At 57.4% G+C, this 24,956-nt stretch overlaps 2 non-coding genes across 2 annotated transcripts; both read left to right on the top strand.

Annotated features, from left to right (window-relative positions):
- Nucleotides 1–886: 886 nt before the first annotated feature.
- Nucleotides 887–958, top strand: TRNAQ-CUG. Its single transcript has one exon. It is a non-coding gene; the product is annotated as a tRNA-Gln (tRNA).
- Nucleotides 959–9,524: 8,566 nt separating this feature from the next.
- On the top strand, nt 9,525–9,732 carry LOC120376597. Its single transcript, XR_005587454.1, has one exon. It is a non-coding gene; the product is annotated as a small nucleolar RNA U3 (small nucleolar RNA).
- Nucleotides 9,733–24,956: the final 15,224 nt, after the last annotated feature.

The raw sequence follows: 24,956 nt of genomic DNA, 5'->3' as shown, positions 1-24,956 counted from the left end.
CAGCGCACTGGGGCTGGGGGCAGTGCAGAGTGGGCAGGACCCATGTGGGCGAGGGGCGGAGTCACACGTGGGGCAGACACGCTCCTGCCGGGAGGACCCGGGCCCGGCTGCCTGGTTCGCCCCTTGCCCGGGAGCTGCAGGAGGGACCTGGAGCGCGGCTCGGCTGCAGAGCTCGGAGCCCAGGCTGGGCCAGGAGCGAGGGGATGGGGGAGCTGGGGGTGTATCGGGGGTCGGAGCTGAGAGTTGGGTGGAGACGGGGCTGTGCCACTGCTGCCTGCGGGGGGGGGAGCCGCCGGCTTTTTTTTTTTTTTTGCTCCTCCCCCCACGTCCCAATATTTCATCTTTGACATCTGGTCACCCCAGCCTGATGTGAATGAGGATGTCTGGACCAAGGGGGCAGGGACTGGCCTTTGCTAGAGAAACCACTGTCAAGTTTGAGCCAATTAGGACAAGTCAGCAAATAAGAACAACCTCAGGTCTCATAAGTGCTGCAGGTAGCAAAGTCCTACAGGGAGCAGTTTCTGGCACTACACCTGTGCAGCTCTGCTCCCCGGCTCTTCTCGGGCTCCTGCTCTCTCCTTAGCTCTGCCCCACTCTGGCCCAGGCAGTTCCAGCTCCCACGGAGGATGGGACCCCCTGGCCTGGTGACTCCCTCATTACACTGCCTGGCCTGTCAGTGCGGCTAACTTGGAGCTTTGGCCTCTCCCCATTGCCCAGGGGACTGTCAGTCTCAGGGGCCTGATTTCCCATTGGCCCTTTCCCCTTTCTATTGGGACTGGGAACTAGCCATCCAAAACCCCCACTAAGTTTTAGTAAGGGGCCAACAGTCCCTTACTCGAGCCAGCCCTGTGAGAGTCACCGATGTGCAGAGAAAACAGCACAAGCTGGTCCCATGGTGTAACGGGCAGCACTCAGGACTCTGAATCCTGCAATCTGAGTTCAAATCTCAGTGGGACCTTGTGTTGGCTTGTGGTAAAGCCCTGGAGTTCACAGTGCTCAACTCCCCTGTCTCCAGCTGTGCAGGAACCAGTCTTTCCCCTCCTGTTGGGTGACTCTCACCTCCTAGAACCAGGCTCTGGGTGGGACGGCTGCAGTGGATCAGGGCTCTAGAACTGGCTACTGACGCCTGAGGGTTGGGATTCTCACAGCTTCACCTGATGCTCACAAGTTTGGCACTTGCAACTGTGCTGTTCCTCTTGCCTGCCTGGCACTTGAAGAAAGCAGTGCCAGGGCCAGGCTTCATAGTTAGGAGGGGGAAGAGTCCCAGGCTGGAGCCCAGCACCTCTCCTCCTCTGGGCACCTTTAGAGCAGAAGCAGCTGGTGCTGACAGCTCCAAGGGAAGGCTTATAAGCTGCAGAGCAAGAGGAGGGGAGAACCATGCCTATGCGTGGCCAGCAGACAGCCAGAAAGACACTGGGCTAGCCTGCTCCCTGGCATGCTGAATCCCCAGTGAAGGCCAACAGCCACCCAGCATGCAGGGCGGCTGCTGATACTCTGTGGCCAACATCAGAAGATGGTAGGAAAGCAGGGCCAGCCCCCCTGGTGGGGCCTCTTACCGTTCCCACTCCAGGTGCTCACTTTGGCCGTGGGGCAGGAGATTTTACCCCAAGAGGCTTTTCCCCAGCTGGCGAGAAGCAGAGAAACACCCAGGCTCCCAAGGTGCTATGTAGCAACCCCCCTCCAGCACAGGGACAGGCGCACACTTGGAAGAGGGAAACTGCTCCACACGCTAGCCTGGGCAGCCGCCCATTTTCTTTGGCAAGTCAGGAAGGGCAAAGGCGAGACTGGAAGCACCTGGGGCTCATGCCCCAGCCTTTGTGACACCCAACCCCCAACTCCTTCCCGGGGCTCTAGCTGAAGCCAGAGCATTGGCCTGAGCGGCCAAGAAGAGGTTCCAGCCCTGAAGGGAGCAGGACTTGCAGCACAAAGTGAGCACAACCACGAGGGGACTCAAATCCTGAATCATCCGATCCACAGGGAGATGCCTCATCCTTTAGGCCACATGATGAGGGGGTCTAAGCTCTTCTTTCGAAAAGGCTACACTGTGTTTCTCAGGTCATCTGCTGAGGGGGCCGAGACTCTCTGGGCACAAGAAGTCGAGTTCCCAGCGACACGTGAGACTTAATTCTCTGGAGCCAGGTGCAGGGCTTTGGCAGGGAGGCTCAGGCATGGGGGATTGAGGTGCAGCGGATGGACCAGCTGTCTAGGTGTGGAGATTTAGTCGCACTGAGGCACAGGAGGGAGGAGGAATCCCGCTGATGGTCAGTGGCTGTGCAGAAAAAAGGGTGTTGATTCCCCCATCCTAAATGGGCTGGTTGGCTTGACCCTTCTCCCCTCTGCAGAGCATGGTGGGGACTGCAGCTCACCTCTTGTGGGGCAGGAGGGCACAGGTGCAGGGCGCTGGGCTCCGATGCACCTAGAAGGCAGCTCTGGTGGGGTGGGGCAGGGCCTGTGGTTTACGTTCTGCGTTGCCTGGTGCTGGGCCATTGCACAATCCCCAGCCACGCTGCACAGCGCGCCCCGAGAGGGGCAGGGGGCCAAGCAGACGATCCAGCATGACGGGGGAGAGGATGTGTGGTTGGGGGGAGGAAAGACCTTGGGCTGCACTGGGGGAGCACAGAGCAGGGGTGACACCCCAGAAACCTGCAGCAAAGGGATGGACAGGTGGGCTGGGTGGATAGAAGAGGCAGTGAGCCTAAAAGGGGAGTGGAGTCTAGTGGTCAGAGCAGGGAGGGGGCTGGGTGCCAGGAGCTCTGGGTTCTATCCCTGGCTCTGGGAGTGGAGGGGGGTCTAGAGGTGAGAGCAGGGGACTGGGAGCCAGGACTCCTGGGTTCCATAGTGGCGGCTGATTTTTCCTGTGTCTCCCTCCCTACAGATCCCAGCCCAGTCCCCTACCAGAATTTGACTGGGGGGGGGGGTTGCCCTGCCACTCCAGACTCGTGATTTGAACCCCACCCCCCTGTGCTCTGACATCATAGAATCTCCTCCCCCCCCCCCCAAGTCAGAAAGTAGGAGCCCCTCCTCGCATGCGGAGGAAACTAGTGAGTTTCTTGGGGGTCTCTGGCAGAAGTGACAGCACCCACCAGACACCCACTCATGGTTGCAAGGAGACCCCCCTGCACCCCTCTGCACAGACCCCTGCTACGAGGGGCCGTGGGCGCCCAGCCAGGGTCAGGAGGTGAGATGGGATCGCAGTGGCAGGAAGGGGGCAGAGCCGCGGGTGGTGCCAGGTCTGGTGCTGGCTACATGGGGAAAAACCACACTGCTCCCCAGCAACACACACACACACACACACACACACACACACACACACCCTCCTGGTGTTGGGAGGGGAACAGGTGAAAGGACAAAAGAAGCAAGAGACAAAGAGAAAGGATGGATGGAGGAAAAGGTGAAAGAAAAAGGACAAACCCTAATGTCCCCAGTGATTCTAAGGGACAAAATCCCAGGTGCAGAATAAAATTCTGCCTCCTTAAGCTCGTGGTTTCCATGCCTAGAATTCAACGGTCACCAGATGGATCAGACTGAACAGGTTTCAAACCTCGAGGAGGCTTCAACCTTCTAAACAGGGACGGCTGTTTTCTAGTAAAATCAGGAAAAGGGGAGGAGAAAACTCAAAAGATGTTCCTCCTGGCACTCACGTCCGTGAACCCGAATACTCTCTCAGTCCTCAAAGAGAGACCTCGAGAAGGAGACTTACTGAAGCAAAGCCACAGGGGGCTCTGAGGTTCCCTGGCCCCTCACCTATCCTGCCTGGCTGATGTCAGCATCTCTCTGTGAGGTCACCACCTCCCCACCACCTTTGACCAATAGTCTGAGGTCCTGCAAAAGGCCTTTGTGATGTCACTGCCACACCCCTCCCTTGCTGTGCTAATGTCCTGCCCCTGCCCAGGCACTTTGGAGGTTTGAGCTACTCCCTGTGGTCACCCCACTCAAGGAGCGTTGGTTCTAGGAAGCAAGCCGGCTAGACAGGAAAACATCAGACGCTGCTCCTAATGCTACACTCAATATTTTAGAAATTAGTCGCCTTTATGGCCATAAGAGACCATTAGAGCATCTAATCTGCCCCCCTGCATATCACAGGCCTCCTGTATGACACAAGAGCTACTTTTGGGGCAAACACATTCCAGAAAGGCATCTAGCCTTCATAAAATGACATCAGGAGATGGAGAATCCACCACTTTCCTTGGTAGCTTGTTCCTGTGGTGAATCATCCTCGCTGTTGAATATTTGTGCCTTAGTTGTAATATGAATTTGTCTCTTTTCACCTTCCAGCCATTGGGTCTTGTTAGGCCTTTTTCCGCTGGATTAAAGAGCCCTTTAATACTCAATCTTTTCTCTCCATTAAGGCCCTTCAACACTTCATTGAAGTCACCTGCCAATCTTCTTTTGATAAGCTAAACAGGTTGAGCTCTTTCAATAGCTCACTAGAAGGCATTTTTCTCCAGCCCTCAGAACATTTGGTGGCTCTTTGCTGCCCCAGCTCCAATTTCACAACATCTTTTTCAAATGAGGACACCAGAACTGGAGGCAGTATTCCAGTATCAGTCTCACTGATGCCGTGTCACCTCCTGTGACGTTATTGATATAATCTGTAACTGTATAGATCACCGTTGCGACCACTGTTCTATATTTGCAGCCAATATGGTAGAAAGGTTGTCGTGTAAGGGGTCTATGGAGAGGTTCTGATTGGCTGATTATAATTATGGAACAATGGGATAGAGAAACCTGCATCACTGAAAGTACAGCCATGAAGAAACCACACATCAGCCTTGCCTAGCTGGCAAGAATCAAACCTCCACAGAAAAACCCCTATGGTGTCATAGCCCAGCTCCCTAAGCCCTCATCACACCCACTTAACACAGGGGCCTTTCTACACTATGGCTCTGTTCTCACTGAAGGGTCATTTCCAATTGCTTAGACCAGCTTCCCCAGCACACTCACTGCTGTGCAGCTCTGTACGTGTGGCCATGGCTGAACAGCAAGAATTCCTGGCCATTTCCCTACTGGCTGGAGCATGGCTAGAGTGTGTCTGTGGTTAATGATGCTGCTGTAGATTGTTCATTCCCTGCCTTGGCAATTCAGACAGTCCCTTTTCCCATCGTATCGCCAGCACCTCTGAGAGTCCAATAGCAGGGCAGGTTTTCTCTGGGCACTGAGATTTTCAGGAGTTGGTGGCTCCTTTCTTTCCTCACCCTGGAGTAAACTCAGCTTTTCATTCCATCCTTGATGACTCATGGAATAACAACAGCAGCATGAAGAGGAGAGGGAATATCTCACTGCTGGGTGAGGAAGGTGGACGCATCCTCTGTTTGACCATTGCCATTGCAGGACAGAAGGTTTCAATGGAATCGAATGCCCTGTCTCAGACAAGAGACACAGGGAGGTTTTGCTGTTCATGGATCCATGCAAAGGAAATTGTGTCTCTGTGTGAAAATGGGGAGGGAAATGAAACGCCCACATGGTGGTGCCTAAGGCAGAAGGGACCCCTATAGGATTAGAACAGGACACGTTCTCAAGCAGCATGTTTCTTACTTTGCCCATCTGTAAATTTTGATTATTATTGATGGAACTATTTTGCCATTGGGTCGTGTGTTTCCACAGAAATTGACATTTACCAACAAACACGTAATTCTTACAAGCCTGCCGAGTCTGCCCTTGGTGAGTTTAGAGGGACACATTCCCTCTTCCCACTCTGCATACCAGGCCTGGACTCTCCATGCTGCCCACTTCCCACACTGCTGGGATCCTTCCCTCATCTCCCCTCAGAGCTCTGCTCCCCACTCCCACTTCTGGGATCCCCTCCCAAGACTGTCTAATGCCCTGTTTCCAGGATCCCTCTCCATTCCCTTCCTCCCCTCTGAGCAAAAACTCTGCATTATTCCCACACTGGGAATTAAACCCAAGCTGCTTTGGTGAAAACCAGGAATCCTGACCACTAGACCCTATGGGACTGGGATTGGGATGTTTGTCTGTTAAAACAACCCCTCAGAAGAGCAGCAGCGCCACCCAGTGGGGGTTGCACACAGGGATGGATTAACCCTTCAGGTGCTGAGGTTTCCCTCTCTCCATTCCCAGTGCCTGTGATCAGGAAACAGACATCAGGGCTCCCAGGTGCTTCACAGACCATGACTGAGATCGGGACCCCATATTGCGCTAGGTGCTGTACAAACCCTGGCCAACACTGGGACACCCAGGGGGTTCCCCGCAATTTCTCTGAGCCTCTGCTGCCCAACTTCTTCTGACTCCCCCTGGATCACCCTCCCCCCTCGCAAAAAACCCACCTTTCCAAACAGTCCTTCTTTCCCTGCCCCCTAATTCTGCTTTCACACCCTGGGACCATCTACTCTCTTTGTCTCTCCCCCCTCAGGTAAAGCAGAGATGGAGGCAACTTCAGCCACTGGAGACAGCCCCAGCGAGGGCTGCAGCCCGCCCGGGGGCGGGGTGTGTTTGCAGACACAGGAAGGGAGCAGCTGGGAGCGGTGGGTGCTGGGAAGAAGGAGGCAGGAGAACTAAGCCCAGAGATGGGACATTGGGCAGCTCCTGGGAGCGGGGCTCTGGCACAGACCGGGGGTGGGCAGCTCCTGGGGCGGGACTCTGGCACAACCCGGGGTGGGGCAGCTCCTGGGGCGGGCTCTGGCACAGCCTGGGGCGGGGCAGCTCCTGGGGGGGGGGCTCTGGCACAGCCTGGGGGCGGTGCTGCGCCTTGGGGCGGGGCTCTGGCACAGACCGGGGACGGGGCAGCTCCTGGGGGCGGGGCTCTGGCACAGCCCGGGATGGGGCAGCTCCTGGGCGGGGCTCTGGCACAGACCGGGACGGGCAGCTCCTGGGGCGGGGCTCTGGCACAGCCTGGGGGCGGTGCAGCTCCTTTGGGCGGGGCTCTGGCACAGCCGGGGGGCGGGGCAGCTCCGCGGGGCGGAGCTCTGGCACAGCCCGGGGGAGGGGCAGCTCCTCGGGGCGGGGCTCTGGCACAGCCCGAGGGCGGGGCAGCTCCTGGGGGCAGGGCTCTGGCACAGCCCGGGGGCCGGGCTGCTCCTGGGGGCGGGGCTCTGGCACAGACCGGGGACAGGGCAGCTCCTGGGGTGCTCTGACACAGCCCAGGGCGGGGCAGCTCCTGGGGCGGGCCTCTGGCACAGACCGGGCGGGGGCAGCTCCTGGGGCGGGGCTCTGGCACAGCCTGGGGCGGGGCAGCTCCTGGGGTGTGGCTCTGGCACAGCCCGGGGCGGGCAGCTCCTAGGGGCGGAGCTCTGGCACAGCCCGGGTGGGGCAGCTCCTAGGGGCGGGGCTCTGGCACAGACCGGGGCGGGGCATCTCCTGGGGCGGGGCTCTGGCACAGCCCGAGGGCGGGGCAGCTCCTGGGGCGGGGCTCTGGCACAGCCCGGGGCGGGGCATCTCCTGGGGCGGGGCTCTGGCACACTCCGGGGGCGGGGCAGCTCCTGGAGGCGGGGCTCTGGCACAGCCCAGGGGCGGGGCAGCTCCTGGGGGCGGGCCTCTGGCACAGCCCGGGGGCGGGGCAGCTCCTGGGGGCGGGGCTCTGGCACAGCCCGGGGGCGGGGCAGCTCCTGGGGGCGGGGCTCTGGCACATTGCGACGCGGAGCCCGGGCGGAGCAGCTGTTCCCTGGTGGCCACGTGCTGCCAGCAGCGCTGGAGCCGCCCGAGCCGGAGCGGAGCCGCTGTTCTCCGCTGCAGCCGGGATCTGCCCCCGGCCCCGCTGGGCTCCAGGTGGGGACAGAGCCTGGGGCCCGGGAGTTCCCCGTTGTGTGGCTGGCGGGGGCGGGTGGGGAGTGGAGAAGCCGGAACTGCAGGCGGGGGAAGGGCAGTGGGGCAGGTGGGGGTTGAGCCTGCCAGGGGGAGAGTCCAGGGGGAGAGTGTGTGTGAGTTTGGGGAGATACCTGCATACTTCTCCTGTTTGTGCCACTTCCCTCCCAAGTACTGGTGACAAGTCTCTCTGGTTCTCCCCCTTTTCTCTCCCCTCACCACACAGGACCGTCAAACCCAAGGAGATTCCCTCGTTTTTCCTAAAATTATTGACTCTCTAGTCTCTTATTTTTCCTGATTTTTTTCTATAATTCTCAAATGTCAATTTAAATTCTCCTCATATTTGGGGGGCTTCCCCCACCCCCCATTTAATCTGCAGCAATTCGTCCTTGTTGGGGTGGGAAATTGTTGCCCTGAGTCATTCCCCAAAAGGGATGGGGGTTCCTGGGTGCTGTTTGGGGGAGCCCTGAGACACAGCTCCCTCTGGGGTGGAGATGGGGTGGCCGTTCTCTGCCAGCCACAGGGCATGGCTGGGTCACCGGTGGGGAAGGAGGAACCAGTGTCCCCTATGGAGCCTGCCCAGCCCCTTTGGTTCTGCTCCTTTCTAGCATTTTGTCCAGAGACTTTATTACTGCGGAGGCTGAAAAATGTCTGTGGATTTAGCCCTGGCAGGAGGGGTCAGGTCTACACTGTAATAAAGAGATCGAGCATTTCCCAGCAAGGCCAGGTAGTATATATTGTGTGGATTCTGCTCACATAACAGAGAAAGTTGCCTGTGCAGCTCACAAGAGTAAATAGGGTCAGAGCAGAAGATATCTTCTTTCCAAGTGGGAATTGTGCAGGGACGAACAACAGACCTAGTGCAGCTGTGTTGCCACTGTCTACTAGCACTGAAATGGTTCACAATGCCTTGGTTCAAGTGGCACCAGTTCTAAAAGTAAGGGTGATTTAGTGCTGTGGTTCTCAAACAGGGGTATCCAATGGTCTTCCAGGGGGTACAGCAACTCATCTAGATATTTGCCTAGTTTTACAACAGGCTACATAGAAAGCACTAGCAAATTTGTAACAAATTAAAATTCATTCACTGGTTTGTTTATACTGTTCTCTATACTATACACTGAAATGTAAGTACAATACTTATATTCAAGTGATTTATTTTTATAAATATTGCATCTGATTTTGTAAGCAAGTAGTTTTTAAGTGAAGTAAAAAATGGGGGTATGCAAGAGAAATCAGACTCCTGAAAGGGGTACAGGTGTCTCTAAAGGTTGAGAGTCACTGATTTAGTGCAGGTACCACCGGTAACATAGAACCCTGCAAAAACTTCTAGTGCAGATGAATTTGAGAGCAAGCCAGAGAGAAACAGCTGCGGAGCATGCTAGAAAGGGCTGACCTGTCCGCATTGTCTGTGCCTGACAAGCTGTCATGTGGTACAGAGGCGCCTGTGAGAGGTATGGCAAAGCAAGAGGGTTTGATTGGTCGGTAGGAGCTCCACATGCTAATCAGGAGGTGTGTTTCTGTAAATAGCGACATAAACATCTTCTAATGGCCAGTGTGCTAAAGCTGTCTCGATTGTGCTTTAATGAAATGGGAACCTGGTTTTAGATTTTTGTTCTTTAATTCACTGGGGGTGAAACCCGTTGTATGAAAACATTCACCATGGGAAGAAAGCTTGTGCACATTAGCCTGGGTGTGTAACTGAGTGCAGTTTGTGGAGTGGCAGTGTCATAATCAATGAAGGTAATCTGAGGTGTGATTATTGCTACTTGAATGTTTTCAGGGATCATTTCTATAGTTTGTAACTAGAGAAGTGTGCTTGAAAGTGTCTGACCTTGCTAACCACAATGAGGAGTTGAAGTGTTCTCTTCTGAACATGAAGTGTGTGGACAGTGTTGCTTTAGTGCATCTGCTATTGCTGACTGTTCTTGCTTTCCTTTTGGGAAGCTGGAAGGAAGAGAACACAGACTGAGTGGTTAGTCCTTATAAAGCAAGTTTAAAAATGAATGTTTTGGTTTTCTTTTCTGTTATCTGAATTTTTTTGAAGCTTCTGTGCAGTTCTGTTTAGTTGCAAGTCTTAATTTGATTTGGTAGAATTTGGAAGAGAAGTAAAGTTGTGAACATGGTGTTTTAAAGGTTTCTAGTTCAGTACTTACTGAAAGATTTTTAAAATTTCTTTATGCTGCTCTCTCTCTCTTTTTCTTGTAATCTATTTAAGAATTTAGGTAGGGTCCTGTGTCTGCACGTTCTCTTCCTTTTCCATGTGCTTCTCTCTTCTTCCCTTCCCATTTTTCAGGAAGCCCCTATTTTTTTTTACTTCTTCTGCTCTGGCAGGGGGTATGCAGTTTGCTCTTGGCCCCAAGCCCATCAGACAATCCACACAGGATCTGAGAGTAGCTGTCTCTTGGCTGTTTAGTGGGTAGAGGGTTCTAAAGCTGTCTCAGGGTATGTCTACACTATGGGATTATTCTGATTTTACAAAAAATGTTTTTTGGAAACAGATTATATAAAGTCAAGTGAACGCGGCCACACTAAGCACATTAATTTGGTGGTGTGCATCCATGTACTGAGGCTAGTATCGATTTCCGGAGCATTGCACTGTGGGTAGCTATCCCATAATTCCTGCAGTCTCCCCCACCCATTGGAATTCTGGGTTGAGATACCAGTGCATGATGGGGCAAAAACAGTGTCGTGGGTGATTCTGAGTAAATGTTGTCAGTCAATCCTCCCTCCATGAAAGCAATGGAAGACAATAATTTCGTGCCCTTTTCCCTGGATTGCCCAGGCAGATGCCATAGCACGGCAACCATGGAGCCCGTTCAGCCTTTTTTTTCACCGTCACTGTATGTGTACTGGATGGTGCTGACAGACGCGGTACTGCAAGTTAGCAAAGATGGTTGCCAGCCAAGCTATACCATACCATGCCATTTGCTGCTTTGCAAATTGACAATGACAGTTACAAGTTATACTGTACAGGTGAGTAGTCTCTTGGTCTATCTAAGGCCGTGATCAAGTGTCTTGATGCTTTTGGCCTCGAGATGAAAACCTTGTCTGTGTCTTGGGAACCTTGAGGTAAAAAATTATCTAAGCTGTATCTGCTGCTGTCATGGGTGCTCTTGGCTAGCCTTGGTGAGGTCAGCTAGAGGTGCATGGATGAAAATGGGAATGACTCCCCAGGTCATTCTTTCCTTACATTTTGTCTAATGGAGAGTAAGTCCTGTCTAGACTATCAGGCAAGCCTACTAAAGACCCAGAGAGGCAAATGGTGGCTCCAGGTCAGAGCCCCAGACATCCGGCAGAAATGATGAGCTGCATGCCATTCTAGGGGGTGCCCCTGCAACAACCCCACCCATTGCTTCCCTTCTCTCCCGCTGCTTCTGGGCTAACATTATCCCCCATTTGTGTGATGAAGTAATAAAGAATACATGAATTTGAAACAACACTGACTTTATTGCCTCTGCAAGTAGAGCTCAAAGTGGGGAAGGGAGAACAGCCTCCAGCTACTATGATATTCCAGGCAGGACTGAATCTCCAGGAGACAAAGCTTAAAGAAGAGAATTACCTGGGAGTCATTCCCATTTTTGCCCAGGCATCCCTGGCCCACCTTACCAAGGCCAGCCAGGAGCACTCACAGGACGATGATGACAGATATCAGTCCTACTATAACGTCTGCCCTTGGGAAGGGAAGGAAAGTGGATGCTGTTGTGTAGCGCTGCTGCACTGTGTCTGCCAGCAGCATCCAGTGGACATACGGTGACGTTGAAAAAAGGCAAGAAACAATTTTTTCCCCTTCGCTTTTGGGAGGGGCAACATAACCCTGAACCACCCGCAACAATATTTTTGACCCTTCAGGCTTTGGGAACTCAGCCAAGAAATCAAATGGTTCTCGGAGAGTGCGAGAACTGTGGGATAGCTACAGTCATCAGTCGTCCCTCCCTCCGTGAGCGTCCATTTCATTCTTTGGCTTTCTGGTACTCTTGTCTCAGCTCCTTAAGTTTCAGCACTGTGTTGAGTCCCTGTTGTGGCCTCTGTCCATCATAGCCTTGGAGATTTTTTTTCAAATGCTTTGGCAGTTTGTCTTTTAGAACAGAGTTCTGATAGAACAGATTCATCTCCCCATACAGAGATCAGCTTCAGTATCTCCCCTATGGTCCATGCTGAAGCTCTTTTTTGATTCTGGGACTGCATGGTCACCTGTGCTGATGAGCTCTCCACGCTGGGCAAACAGGAAATGAAATTCAAAAGTTCTTGGGGCTTTTCCTGTCTACCTGGCCAGTGCATCTGAGTTCAGATTGCTGTCCAGAGCGGTCACAATGGTGCACTGTGGGATAGCCCCCGGAGGCCAATACCATCGAATTGCAGCCACACTAACCCTAATCCGAAATAGTAATACTGATTTCAGCGCTACTCCCCTCGTCGGGGAGGAGTACAGATACCGGTATTAAGAGCCCTTTATATCGATATAAAGGCCTTCGTTGTGTGGACGGGTGCAGGGTTAATGCGATTTAACGCTGCTAAAATTGATATAAACTCGTAGTGTTGACCAGGCCAGAGAGAGCAGCAGGTTTCCCCTATTGTTTCCTGCTGTTGTTTTCTTGACTAGTTTCTCCTCTGCACCAACTTGCTCTTTTGCTTTGTGAGCCTGGCTAGCTCAGTTGGCAGAGCATCAGCCTTTTAATCTGAGGGTCCAAGGTTCAAGTCCTGGGTCAGATGATAAATTACTCACCAAGATCTTAAAGTGTGTTTCTCACATCCTCTTTGATGTTACTTTTTTGTCTTCAGGATTTTCCCTTTCCTCAGAAGGGCCTTTTTGTGTGTGGGTTTGAAGGGGCAACTTCCTGACAGCCCCTCTGTCCTTGCAGCCTGGAGGAATAAAGGCCTCTGGGCATATAGCATGTTCCTTCCCTGCACACACACACACACACACAGAATGTCCCTAAGGAATTAGAATCACCTGCTGCCTTCCCCTGTCCTGTTGGATCCCCAAATGAAGATGCTCTTCAGCCTAAACCCATGTCCCCTCTTTTCCCAGTGCCCCTCAGACCCAACCCTCAGTCCCTCCTATGCTCACTGCTCCTCACTCCCAACCAGAGCCTGCTCCTCTTCACCCTTCTCCTCTGTCCCAACCCACGGCCCCCTCCTATTCCCAGTGCCCCTCAATCCCAACCCACAGGCCCCCCCTCCTCACGCTGCTCCTCAATCCCAACCCAGAGACCCCTCCTATTCCCAGTGCCCCTCAATCCCAACCCACAGGACCCCCCTCCTCACGCTGCTCCTCAATCCCAACCCATAGCCCCCTCCTATTCCCAGTGCCCCTCAATCCCAACCCACAGCTCCCTCCTTCCCTCCAGCAGCAGGTGCTTCAGACCCCCTCAGGAAGATTTTCTTGCAAGATTTCGTGTAGGAGTCTGCATGTGGATTTTACAGTATGTTGGAAATAGGTTGGGTTGTTTGCCGAAATGATCACTTTTGGCTGGTGTTGGATTCCCAGTCTCCTTGTTATTGGGGCAGGAGAAACAAAGGGTTGTTATCCTTGATGTGTGAATCAAGGACTCAACCCTGGGTGCAAACTAAATGAGCTGCCCACAGATTCTGGCAGCCACAATAAGCATTTGGTGCAAGAGCTCAGACCTATCCCTGTCCCAGAAGGAGGGGGTCATCCGTGTGGGGCTTGAACCACTGACCTATCAGCTCTTAACTCCCAAACTTTCAGTAACTCTATTATCAGTGCCTGCGAGTGTAATTTAAACCATAAGAAAAACCACACTGGGCTAGACCAAAGGTCTATCTAGCTCTGAACCTTGTTTTCTGACAGTAGCCAATACCAGGTGCCCCAAAAGCCACTCCCCAAGGCACCACTGGGAGTTGAACCCAGGATCTCCTGTTTACAAAACAGGTACTTTAACCAGCTAAACCAGGGTGCCTGTCTGTGACTAAGGTACAGCATCTGCTCACAACTGACTCCCTGCATCCCCACCTGGGACCCACAAAGCAGAGAGAGAGAGAGAGAGAGAGAGAGAGAGAGAGAGTGTGTGTGTGTGTGTGTGTGTGTGTGTGTGTGTGTGTGTGTGTGTGTGTGTGTGTGTGTGTGTGTGTGTGTGTGTGTGTCTCTCTCTCTCTCTCTCTCTCTCTCTCTCTCTCTCTCTCTCTCTCTCTCTCTCTCTCTCTCTCTGGCCAGGTCTGCACTACAAAGTTATTCCAGCAGAATTATATTGCTCAGGTGTGTGAAAAACACACTATGCTCCCTCGGTTGGCACTGCAATGCCACATCTGGTGACAAAACTGCCCTGTTTTGGTGACCAAATAAAACCACTTCGATGAGCTTTTTGCAGCAAACTTAAAGTGACAGAGTGTCAGTGTAGACGCTGTTGTTCATTATATCACCATAACTGGCCTCTGCCAGTATCCCACAATGCCTGCTGTGAACTCGCCTGCCCTGCATTCCTGCTACAGAGCCATGGGCCCCTCCCCTTTCATCGCTCCGGGAAGTTCTGACAGCTGAGCCTGCTGCTCTGCTCCGGCAGCCAGGAGCAAATCACTGCCGTGGATGCTGCTCTCTCCCACCCTGCGAACACAGAGCAGGGTAGCGGGAACTTCCTTACATGGCGGGGGGCACCGGCATCCGAACTGTGACACCCCCAGGACACCCCTTCCCTAGAGGAGGCTCTTACCTTCTAAACAGGGACGGCTGTTTTCTAGTAAAATCACTAAAAGGGAAGGAGAAAACTCGAAAGAGGTTCCTCCTGGCGCTCACATCCGTGAACCCGAATACTCTCTCAGTCCTCAAAGGGAGACCTGGAGAAGGAGACTTGCTGAATCAAAGCCACAGGGGTCTCTGAGGTTTCCCTGGCCCCTCGCCCCTGTCCTGCCTGGCTGATGTCAGCATCTGTCTGTGAGGTCACCACCTCCCCACCACCTTTGACCAATAGTCTGAGGTCCTGCAAAAGGCCTTTGTGATGTCACTGCCTGTCACGGACTCACAGATCGTGCCCACTCTTGGCCCCGTGCGGTCCGTGGGGGGTGCCCCTTTCAGTGCAACAGCCCTTCTCAGGGGGTCCACTCTCTCTCGGGGTCAGGCCCCTCCACCTGGAGCCGCACCTCTCTGAGCCTTAGCACGTCTGTCTCTTGCCGTGGGCCCCCTCAGGGAGTCCATGCGCTCTGGACCCCCTGGGCCTCCTCACCTGCGAAGGGGTTGATGCCCCCTGCTGTCTAGCCCGGAGTGACTCTCAGCCAGCATAAAACAGGAGGGTTTATTGAGAGTTGAACACAGCACAGGAAACTCTCAGGGCCTCAGGCCTGGCCTCTCACAATAACAGCACATCCCAGTCCCCCTGCAGCCAGGTGGGCTCTGCCTGCTTCCCCTCGCCAGCCCCAAGCCCCCCTGCTCCCCAGCTAGGCCTCCAATATCCCCAGCCCCAAGCCCCATGTCTGTCCATTGTCTTCTCTCCAGGTAAACAGGGTCGTAAACAGGATGTCCTGGGTCTCCTCTCCTCTCAGCCCTCCTCTGGCCCCTCTGGCTGGAACCGGCTGGTCAGGTCACCGGGATCCTCTTCCCGCAGCCCATTGTCCTCCCAACGCCAGAACCGGCTGTGTCTCCTGAGCCCGGTCTCTGGGTCACCAGGTCACCAGTCACCGGGGTCTCCGTCTTCCAGGCCCTCAGCTGGGGTCCCTCGTCCCTCTCTGGTCCTCTGTAACAACAAACTCCCTCTCCCCTCACCTCGTTAAACCAGTAACACCCAGGGACACTGAGTCCCACCCCCTGTGCATGCAAACCACTGGAAAACACAGAAAACCCCAAGAAACCCCCCCACTTCATCACATCTCTCCCCCCTTCATGGCTGAATGGAGCAGGGTCACTTAGCCAGTGACCTGGGGAAGTTCAGGGCCCCCGCCCCGTGATAAAGTATCCGCTATAACATTGGCCTCCCCCTCACATGAACCACCTCCATGTCGTACCCCTGGAGAAGCAGGCTCCATCTCAGCAGCTTGGCATTAGCCCCTTTCATTTGATGTAGCCACGTCAGGGGCGAATGGTCCGTGTACACGGTGAATCGCTGCCCAAATAGATACGGCTGCAGTTTTTTGAGGGCCCACACCATGGCCAGGCCTCCCTTCTCTACGGCCGCATAGTGCTGCTCCCGGGGCAGCAGCTTCTTGCTCAGGTACTCAATGGGGTGTCTCTCCCCCTTAGTGTCAGTTTGCATCAGCACCGCCCCCAGCCCCGTGTCTGAGGCGTCGGTGAACACCAGGAAGGTTTGTTAAAATCCGGGTTTACCAGCACCGGGCCCTGGATAAGTGCCCCCTTCAGCGCACAGAGTGGCCTCTGGCCCTGCTCCGGCCAGACCACCTTGTCCAGCTTCCCCTTCCTACACAGCTCTGTGAGGGGAGCCGCCAGGGAGCTAAAGTGGGGCACAAACCTCCGGTAGTACCCCGCCATCCCAATGAGAGCCTGGCCCTGCTTCTTAGTCTGGGGAGCGGCCAGTCCTGGATCGCCTCCACCTTGGCCGGCTCCGGCTTCAGGTGGCCGCCTCCCACCTTGTGGCCCAGGTATGAAACCTCCGCCATCCCCACCTTGCACTTTTCAGCTTTTATGGTCAGTGCTGCCGCCTGGAGGCAACCAGCACCCTCTTCACCTGGGACACATGTTCCTCCCAGGTCTGGCTAAAGACTCACATATCGACAATATATGCCAGAGCAAAGGGGGATGGAGGACTTTGCTCTGGCATCATGGTGATGGCATTGAGCTTCCGATAGTCCACACAAAACTGGATCGACCCGTTCTTCTTGGGGACCAGCTCCACCGGTGAGGCCCAGGGGCTGGCGGACGGCTGGATCACCCCTAAAGCCAGCATATCCCCGACCTCTCTCTCCAGGTCCTGGGCTGTTTTCCCAGTGACCCTGAATGGGGAACACCTGATGGGAGGGTTGGTTCCTGTCTCCACCCGGTGGACAGCCAGGTTCGTGAGCCCAGGCCGATTGGAGAACAGCTGCTGGTGTGAATGCAGCTCCTCTCTGATCTCTGCCTGCTGGGCAAGGGTTAGCTGGTCAGAGAGGGGGATTGATTTCAGCGGGGGGGTTAGCCCCAGCCTCAGGGAGGAGTCCCACCAGGATCCTCGCCCTTCTCCTCCCACTGCACACACCCAGCCAGCACCAACTTCTCCCTGTCCCAGTTCGGCTTCAGCCTGTTGTCATGATACACCCGGTGGCTGTGTGCCCGGCTGGACAGTTCCACTACATAGCTCACCTCGTTTACCTGTCTGATGACCTTGAAGGGGCCGTCCCAGGCAGCTTGTTCTTCCTCACGGGGATGAGGCGCATCACCTGGTCCCTGGTAGCATGGGAGCGGGCCCGGGCTGAGCGGTCGTACCAGACCTTCTGCTTCCTCTGGGCCCTGGCTAGCTTTCCCCTGGCCAAGCCCATGAGCTCCACGAGCCTTTCCCAGAAAGCCAGGACATGATTCATCACTGATTCCCCGTTGGGAGAGGCCTTTCCCTCCCACTTGGCCCTCATCAAGTCCAGGGGTCCCCTCACCTTCCTCCCATACAGCAACTCGAATGGGGAGAACCCTGTGGATTCCTGGGGCACTTCCCTATATGCGAACAGCAGGTGGGGTAAATACTTGTCCCAGTCCTGCGGATGCTGGTCCATAAAGGTTTTCAGCATCCTCTTAGGGTCCCACTGAATCTCTCCACCAGCCCGTTGGACTGAGGGTGGTAGGCTGAGGCCCAGGTGTGTCGGACCCCACACTTCTCCCACAAGCACTGGAGCAGGGTTCACATGACGCTAGACCCCTGGAATGTAAGGACCTCCTTGGGGAACCCCACTCTGCTGAAGATGGTCAGCAGCGCGTCTGCCACGGTGTGTGCCTTGATAGACGACAAGGCCACCGCCTCGGGGCAGCGTGTAGCGAAATCCACTACCACCAGGATGTGTTTCTTCCTTGCCCAGGTCACCCTGCTGAGGGGCCCCACTATGTCCACGGCCACCTTCTGGGAAGGCTCCTCTATGATGGGCAAAGGTCTCAGTGGTGCTTTATCCTTGTCCCGGGCCTTCCCACCCTCAGGCAGGGGTCACAGGCCCTGCAATACTGTCGGACATCGTCACAGACCCCAGGCCAGTCAAAGTGCTGCAGCAGACTTTGCCTGGTGCACCGGATGCCCTGATGCCCTGACAGGGGAATATCGTGGGCCAAGTACAACAGTCTGCGGCGGCACCTCCGGGGAACCACCAACTGCCTCCCACCTGTCCAAGGTTCAGTTTGCCCTGAACCAGCCCATTCCCGGTACAGGAATCCCTTCCCCCACAGGAATTGCTCCCGGCGGGCCTCCCCCTGGGACCCTGCCCCGCCGTGGCCCACCAGGGCCCTCAGTTTCTCCAAGGAGGGATCCACCTGCAGCTCCGTTTGGAATTCAGCAGTTGGGTTTGAGGATACAGCCCTGGCTGGCGGTGCCTCAGTTTCCCCACCCTGAGACGGAGGTGCCGGCCCAGCCCTGTCGAGCTCTACCCTCAGCGCTTCGCCCCCCCCATTGGGAGGTCCCGTGACCCTCGCTGGCTCTGGCTCCGGGTAAGGACCAGGGTGCTCTGAGTGCCATCCGGCCAGTTCTCCAAGTCATTACCCATTAGCACCTCAGTAGGCAGGTGATTGTGCACCCCGACCTCTTTGGGTCCCTCCTTAGCCCCCCATTTCAGGTGTATCCTTGCTACAGGCACCTTGGCGGGGGCCTGAACACTCCCCTCAGGGTCATGTAGGCATCGGGCACTAGCTGGTCTGGGTCCACCACCTTGGACTGCACCAGCATCACCTCCGCGCCCATGTCCCGGAATCCCTGGACATGCCTTCCCCCCACCTCAATGGGGATGATGTGGCGATTGTCCCCGGGGCCTGTCCCACGCTCACCCGGCAGATGGAGTACGGCCGCTCTGGACCTGGGGCCCTGTCTTCCCCTGCTGGCCTGGCCTGGCGGTCCTCTCCCCCTGGCACAGCCCTCTCGACTGCGGCCCCCTGGCCCGGCAGTGCCCCCTCTTGGTGGGCTTCCACCCAGTTAACACCCCTCGGGTTCTGCTTGGCCGCCATTTCCTTCATCTTCAGGCACTGGGCCACCTTGTGCCCCTTTTGGCCACAGTAATTACATTTCAGGTCCCTCAAGTCCCATGCGGGGGGTCGGCCCACCCCGGTGTTCCTGGCAACCCCTGAGCTGGGCTTCCTGGAGTCCCACCTTTGAGAGGTCTCTGGGTGACTCCCCTTCTGAGCCCCCGATGTGGGTCTCCCTCCTGCCCCTGATCTGCTGTCCACAAGCTCATCTGCCAGTGACCCCGCCTCATGGAGCCGCACCTCTCTGAGCCTTAGCACGTCTGTCTCTCACCATGTGCCCCCTCAGGGAGTCCTCTTGCTCTGGACCCCCTGGGCCTCCTCACCCCCGAAGGGGTTGATGCCCCCCCCGTCCCTGTTCTCTAGCTCGGAGTGACTCTCAGCCAGTGTAACACAGGAGGGTTTATTGAGAGTTGAACACTGCCAGGGCTGGCTCTAGACCCCAGCGCGCCAAGCGTGCGCGTGGGGCGGCATTTTCCCGGGAGGGCGGCAGGTGGGTCCAGTGGAGCTTCCGCAGTCATGCCTGCGGGAGGTCCACCGGAGCCGCGGACCAGCTGCAAGCGGTCCCTTGGAGGCGCGGGACCGGCGCCCGGCAGTGCGCCCCCTGCAGCGTGCTGCCCTGCTTGGGGCGGCCGAATTCATAGAGCCGCCCCTGAACACAGCACAGGAAACTATCAGGGCCTCAGGCCTGGCCTCACAATAACAGCACATCCCAGTCCCCCTGCAGCCAGGTGGGCTCTGCCTGCTTCCCCTCGCCAGCCCAGAGCCCCACTGCTTCCCAGCTGGGCCTCCGATATCCCCGGCCCCAGGCCCCACCTCTGTCCATTGTCTTTTCTCCAGGTAAACAGGGTTGCCTGGGCCTCCTCTCCTCTCCGCCCTCCTCTGGCTGGAACAGGTTGGTCAGGGGGTCCTCTCCCCGCAGCCCATTGTCCTCTCACTGGCCAGAACTGGCTGTGACTCCTGAGCAGGGTCTGCAGGTCACCAGTCGCTGTGGTCTCCATCAGCCGGGGTCCACGGTCCTCTGTACCAACAAACTCCCTCTCCCCTCACCTCATTAAACCAGTAACACCCGGGGACATTGAGTTCCACCCTCTGTGCATGCAAAGGACTGGAAAACACAGAAAACGCAAGGAACCCCGACACTTCGTCACAAGGGGCACCGTCAGAGCTGAAAGAGAGCCCAGGGGGCTGTGGGTCAGGAGTTAGGGGCACCAGAAGAGCTGTGAGGCTGGAGGTCAGGACTGGGCTAGCAGGGGCTGCGGGTCGGGAGTGAGGGGCACCAGCAGAGCTGTGAGGCTGGAGATCAGGACTGGGATAGCAGGGACTGCGGGTCGGGACTGAGGGGCACTGTCACAGCTCAAGGGAGCCCAGGGGGCTGCGGGTCGGGAGTGAGGGGCACCAGCAGAGCTGTGGGGCTGGAGGAAGCACTGGGATAGCAGGGGCTGCGAGTCGGGAGTGCGGGACACCGTCAGAGCTGGAGGAGCCAAGGGGCTGGGGGTCAGGAGTGAGGGGCACCAGCAGAGCTGTGGGTCTGGAGGGCAGGACTGGGATAGCAGGGGCTGCGGGTCAGGAGTGAGGGGCACCAGCAGAGCTGTGGGTCTGGAGGGCAGGACTGGGATAGCAGGGGCTGCGGGTCGGGAGTGAGGGGCACCGTCAGAGAAGTGAGGCTGGAGAGCAGGACTGGGATAGCAGGGGCTGCAAGTCAGGAGTGAGGGCACCAGCAGAGGTGTGGGTCTGGAGGTCAGGACTGGGATAGTAGGGGCTGCGGGTTGAGAGTGAGGGGCACCAGCAGAGTTGTAAGGCTGGAGATCAGGATTGGGAAAGTAGGGGCTGCGCGTCGGGAGTGAGGGGCACCAGCAGAGCTGTGAATCTGGAGGTCAGGACTGGGATAGCAGGGGCTGCGGGTCAGGAGTGAGGGGCACCAGCAGAGCTGGGGGGAACCCAGAGGGCTGAGGGAGTGAGGGGCACTGTCAGAGCTAGGGGAAGCCCGAGGGCTGCAGGTCGGGAATGAGGGGCACCAGCAGAGCTGTGGGGCTGGAGGTCAGCACTGCGATACCAGGGGCTGCGGGTTGGGAGTGAGGGGCACCGGCAGAGCTATGGGGCTGGAGGTCAGCACTGGGATACCATCCAGCCTGATGGTAAGCGATGCCCAGCTGAGCCCATGGCCAGTAGGTCTCCTGCTCCACCCACAGGCGGGCTGGGAGCCAGGACTCCTGGTTCTTCTCCCCAGCTCTGGCAGGGCAGTGCTGACTAGTGGTTAGAGTGGGGGTTGGGAACCAGGGTATCCGGGTCCCACCGCTAGCTCTGGGAATGGAGTGGGGGCGAGTCGTGGTGCCCCCCCCCCCGGCTTGAAGTGGTTTCCATCCTGTGCAGGGTTTACAGGTTTGTTCACTGGCTCTCAGCACCTCCCACTATACAAATTGTCCCAGTGCCACAGGGTCTAGTGGTTAGAGCAGGGGAGGCTGGGAGCCAGGCAAGGGTGGGTATAAGGGCCCAGGGGAGTCACCTGGCCCGTGCTCCACCCAGAGGCCCTGCTCCCACGAGTCCTCTCCCCGCAAGGCCCCGTCCTCACTCCGCCCTTTCCCAAGTTCCCATGGGGCTGTGGGGGGAGGGGCCGGGGTGCAAACGGGGGTCAGGGGAGTGGAACAAAAGGGTCCTGAGGGTGGAGTGTGGGCGGGGCTGAAGGGGGCGTGTGGGCGGGGCTTCAGCAGGAGGAGGCGGGGCGCGAGCAGGCCTTGGGGCAAGGCCGCAGGCCGGGCCCACCCACCCTCCCTCCCCAAATGCAGGAGTCCCAAGCTGCCCATGGAGCCAGGACTCCTGGGTTCTGTTCCTGGCTCTCCCACAGACTCCCAATCTGAGCTGGTCCAGGCCATAGCGCCCTCCCTGGTGCCTCAGTTTACCCCGTGTGAGACGGGTACCAGTGTGAATGGCTGCAGAGCTGTGGAGAATCTCGTCCCTTCTGGTGGCTCCTTGGTAGCCCTGGGGAAGCAGCCAACTGCTGCAGCCCCTGGATCCCGTCTGGGCAGCCCAGAGCTGGGGGTGGGATCTGGGCCATGGGAAGAAGAAATCCCCCCCTTCCCCCACCCCACCCCAGGTTGCATGGGGGGAGGCAGGGGAGGGAGTCCTGCAGCCCTCCCAGGGGAGAAGGGGCTGGTTCCCCAGCTTGGCTGCTGGTGGCGGGGTGGGGGGCACTGATGGATTGAGGGCTCCCCCCAGCGGGGCTGGAGATGGAGCACGGCCTGCTGGGAGCTGACGTCTCCTCTGTATGTGGGAGGGTGACACTGGCCAAATTGTGGGACCCCCTGTCCCCCCCCAGGACACGGGAGGGGCCTCTCAGCCTTGCCCCCTCCTCTCTCTTTCCCCAGCACCTGCCCAGCCCAGCCCGGCCCAGCCCCACGGTCCTCAGCGCCAGCAGCTTCCCATTGTGGGGAGTGGAGCAGCCGGGGAGTGGGGGCCTCTCAAGCCCCCCGCGGGGAGCAGGGCCGGGCACTGGGGGGGCAGGGGCTGCGATGGGGGGAGGTGGGTTGGAGAGATGTCGGGGGGTGAAGCTGGGACGTGGGGGGGGAATGGGGCAGGCTGCAGGGAGGAAGTGGGGGGGTGCCACGGGCGGGAGCTGGGGGGGCTGCTCAAGAGGCAGTGGGCCGGGGGGGGGCGGGGCGGGAGCTCACACAGGGGTTGGGATGGGGGGTCAGGCCATCGCGGGTCTCCTTGTGAACCCCCCGGCCGGCAGCGCCCCCTGCTGGGGGCGTCTGGTCACTGCAGCCCCCAACCTCGCACTCAAACCCGGGCGGGGGGGGGGGGGCAGGTTTCTTCTTGCGCTCCCATTGGTCAGGGCTCTGCCTCCTCTTCCTATTGGCTGTCTCGGGAGAGGCGGAGCTTCCCAGGGGCCGTCACGTGGACGTGAGGCATTCGCGAGGCGGCTCTTGAGCTGCCCAAACAGCCCCCCGAGCTCCCCCTCCCCCGGTGCCGCCCATCCCCCTCTTCTGCCCCCGCCCCCAACACCCCCCCGAGCTCCCCCTCCCCGGTGCCGCCCATCCCCTCTTCTGCCCCGCCCCAACACCCCCAGCTCCCCCTCCCCAATGCCGCCCATCCCCTCTTCTGCCCCCGCCCCCAACACCCCCAGGCTCCCCTCCCCAATGCCGCCCATCCCCTCTCTGCCCCGCCCCCAACACCCCCAGGCTCCCTTCCCCACTGCCGCCCATCCCCTCTTCTGCCCCGCCCCCAACACCCCTCCGAGCTCCCCCTCCCCACTGCCGCCCCTCCCCTCTCTGCCCCCGCCTCAACCACCCCCAGGCTCCCCTCCCCACTGCCGCCCATCCCCTCTCTGCCCCCGCCCCCAACACCTCCCGAGCTCCCGATCCTGCCCATCCCCTCTTCTGCCCCTGCCCCCAACACCCCGAGCTCCCCACTGCCGCCCATCCCCTCTTCTGCTCCAACCCAAACACCCCCGAGCTCCCGATGCCGCCCATCCCCTCTTCTCCCCGCCCCACACTCCCTGAGCTCCCCTCCCTGATGCCGCCCATCGCCCTCTTCTGCCCCGCCCCAACACCCCCAGCTCCCTCCCCAATGCCGCCCATCCCCTCTCTGCCCCGCCCCAAACACCCCCAGCTCCCCTCCCCACTGCCACCCATCCCCTCTTCTGCTTCCTCCCCAATTCCCCGAGCTCCCCCTCCGCGAATGCCTTCCACCCCCTTCTACCCCTGCCCCAAATATCACCCGCCCCAAATACTTCCCCTCTACACCTCACCCCCAAATAGCCCCTGCCCCTCCCCAAATGCCTCCCACCCCTTTTCTACACCCCCACCCCAAATACCCCTCTCCCCTCCCCAAATGCCTTAAACCTCCTTTCTACCCCCTCAAAATACCTCCACTCCCTTCTACCCCCGCACCTCCAAATACCCCTACCCCTTCCCAAATATCTCCCACCTCATCTAGCCCCCACCCCTCAAATACCTCCCAACCTCCCCTTCGAACCCCTGTCCCAATACCTCCCCCTTTCAGAACTCCACCTCCCAAATACCTCCTGCCCCTTCTTTTACCCTTGCCCCCAAATCTCCCATGCCCCTCTTCTACCCCTCCCCAAATACCTCGCATCCTCCCCCTCTTCTTTCCCCTTGCCCCAATAGCTCCCACCCCTCATCTAGACCCTGCTCCCCAAATACCTCCAATTCTCCTTCTCTTCTGGCTCCTCTCCCCACAATTTCTCCCCATCTTCTAGCTCCTGCCTCCAAATACCTCCCACCCCCTCCTTTTTAGGCCCTGTGCCCCCAAATCCTGCCTTCTAGCTCCAACCCCCAAATACCCTTCACCCCTTCCTCTTCTAGCTCCCCTCCCCCAAATCCCTCCCATCCTCTCCCTCTGCTAGTCCCCCAAATCCCTCCCACCTTCTCCCTCTTCTAGCCCCCTGCCCCAGATACCTCTCACCCCTCATCCTCTGGCAGCCGTGCGTTGAGTGGAGCTTTTCATTGCTCTGGCTGCAGCACCCTGCAGATCCCTTCGGTGAGTTGTGTAGCCGCTAATCGGTTCTGCTGCCGTCGCTGGGTGTAATGCATGTTCAGTAGGGGTTTGTCCCCGCTGCCCTGTTTGTATTTCCTCTCCCTACTAGTGTCCTTCTCCTGTTGGTCAGTGTATTGGTGATCTCATCTTGGGGGCATATGTGTCAGGTCGGTGCCAGGGCACCCCTGTGGTCAGACATCTGAGGATGTTCTGTCCAAAGGCCGGTGCTGGCTGGCTCCTGTTCCTCTGGTTGGCTGGTGTCTTTACGGACAAAATTCCCCCTTAGACACTCTATTTCCAGTTCCCCAAACCTCAGGGGTGACCCTTAGGCTAGTGATCTGTGCCACAGTTCATAGACCTCGAGCCTTATGTTAACTGCCGATGCCAGTGTCCTACAGGAGACAGGCCCGTGGGTTCCTTACATTACTGCCACATAAAAGAAATGCTCAACCTAGCTACATGGGCTCCAGGTGGTAGTTAATTTACCCCCCAGGAGAGTTTGTGAGTAGCCCTAGTTTTTCTCTCCAATCTGCATTGCTTTGCATTTAGAAAGATGAGGTGGGTGAGATAATCTTTTATTGGACCCACTTCAGGTGGTGAAAGAGACATTTCTGAG

This window comes from Mauremys reevesii, linkage group 12 (assembly GCF_016161935.1).
Source record: "Mauremys reevesii isolate NIE-2019 linkage group 12, ASM1616193v1, whole genome shotgun sequence".
In the NCBI taxonomy this organism is placed as follows: Eukaryota; Metazoa; Chordata; order Testudines; family Geoemydidae; genus Mauremys; species Mauremys reevesii.
Note: the sequence above shows the minus strand (reverse complement) of the source record. Positions and strands in the feature narration are given on the sequence as shown.